The following is a 2,232-nucleotide window of genomic DNA, read 5'->3' on the forward strand; positions in this document are numbered from 1 at the left end:
AAAAAAAAAAACATTTTTTTCATCTTTTCATCTTTACATTTTCCTCCAAGAATTTGAGAAGAATAAGAAAACAAAAACATAAATGCAATTTTCATCAAGAAGGTAGGAAAGTGACAGAATGAGAAAAGTGAAGATAACTGGCAGTAGAAAATGTACCTAAATGAAGAAAAAATGGGAATAATAATATAGCTTCATGAAATATGTATGTAGACCTGATTATCTTCATTTTATGAAAGAGGAAATTAAGGCTCAGAGTTGTAAAATAACTGATCTAAGTTCATACATCTCTTATCTTTAGAGCTGAACTTAGGGTCACAAAACAGAAAAAGAAAAGGAGGAAGAGAAAAATATATAACAAAAGATTCATCGCTGTCTATAGTCTTAAGAAATACTTATGTAAAATGTTGAGAAAGTTTATAGTGGTGTTTAAAATAATTAACTTTACATTTGATATGTGTGTGTGCACATAAAATCAGAAACTGAAAATATAAAGGCAGTCTTAATTTAGTTAGAGTTTGGTAAAATTTCTAAGATTGATATTCAACCACTCTCCCCTAACACGCCCAGTCTCCCACTCTCCCTTACCTCAATCCCGACCCAGTCTACCTTTCTTGTCATAAATAACACTACCTTGAGCAAAAGCTCTCCAAGTCAGGCAGTTTGGGCTCCCTGTTTGTAGAACACACAGTAATTTCCCATCTCCATTCCTTTGGCCTGAAATGCTATCCCGTACACATTTAGATTACATTTCAACTTCTATAGAGGGACTTCCTGATCTTTTTCCTCTATACCTGGACCATGATAACAACAACTAACACTAAACACTGTAAATACCATAAACTTAGATAGTGCTCTCAGAAATACCACCCTATCTTAGGCCCACAAACCATCTTGTGAAAAGACATTATAAGATCCACTTTATTGTGAAGAACTGAGAGTCAAACTGATTGACCTATTGACCACGACAGTACTTCCTGGGACATGCACAAGAGATGTGCCTGTTATGGGCTCCAGTCTGGCCTTCATCTGGCTATGTCCTTCCCAAGGGGTGAGGAATCTTCTAGGTTAGAAGAGTCTGTGCCCATCCCCCATCCTTTTCTCTTCCAGGGACTCTGAAATTTCTTGCCTGTATAGCCATAAGCTCACTCTCAAGGCCAGCTTGGGCCTTCTTTCCTGGCTCTTTCCTCCTCAGGGCAGACAGGACAGCTGGTGTTTGCACCCCATGCCAGGTGCGGCCAAGGACAGCTGTTTTCAAAGAAGGTGAACTGAACTTAGACATGAGACAGGAGTCCATACCTGTGCCTTGAGGCCCCTCACATTGGACAGGAACTGAGAATGAGATGAGAAGGGGCCAATGGGCTGGGGTCCAGAAGTCAATCTTCCCCATATCTCCATGCTCCAGAGGGAAATCTGAGGAGTCTGAGAATCTAAATTTGGACTTGGCCTTCTGGGTTGTTATAATGTGTTTCTGTCAAAGTGGAATAGGGTAGGCAATTTTTTATTTGATAACTTGTAAATTTGAATTATAATTTTAAATATTTAGACATGTGGTACAGGCCTCCATTTATTCTTTTGCCTTTGGTTCCATAATCATAAGGACGGACCTGTGCCTCAGGTCACCATGTCATCCAGGGACAGAACCAAGACTCTATCCACTTGTTTTATGTTTTACCATTATGTTTTCACTACAGGAGTAGTTCTCAAATGTGACTGATCATAAGAATCATTAGCATGTTTGGGGGGTGGCTAAAGTGTAGGTCTCTGTTCCTTCTCTAGAGATTCCAACTCAGTGGTTTGGGTTAGTGTCAAAGAATTAAACAAAGATTCCAGGAGAATTTTATATACAGACAAGCCTGGGAAACACCATCCTTCTCAATCATAATCATGAAATGTTTATGAAAAAATGAAATGTTTTCTATACCTGGCACGCAAATATACTGTCAAGATCTCTCTTTAATTAAGGACTGTTTCCCCATTTATTGACTGGTCACAGTTGGGGCATAAATGTATGATGATTTCAGCTCATAGTGAAACAATGTTCATGGGTTGTGTACACTTCAGACACTGGCCAAGGCTTTGCTGGGCCTGCACTAAAGTTCAGCTTCTTCCTCCACCCAATTCTGTTTCTTCCTCCTTTTTTCCAGCTATGTTGAGTCCTAGTAAATATCTGACACACCAGACACTGTCTCAGTATCTGTCTCCAGAGAATCTTGCCTGTGGCATTTAGCCTTT

The sequence above is a fragment of the Pteropus vampyrus genome, unplaced genomic scaffold (assembly GCF_000151845.1).
Source record: "Pteropus vampyrus isolate Shadow unplaced genomic scaffold, Pvam_2.0 Scaffold56, whole genome shotgun sequence".
Taxonomy (NCBI): domain Eukaryota; kingdom Metazoa; phylum Chordata; class Mammalia; order Chiroptera; family Pteropodidae; genus Pteropus; species Pteropus vampyrus.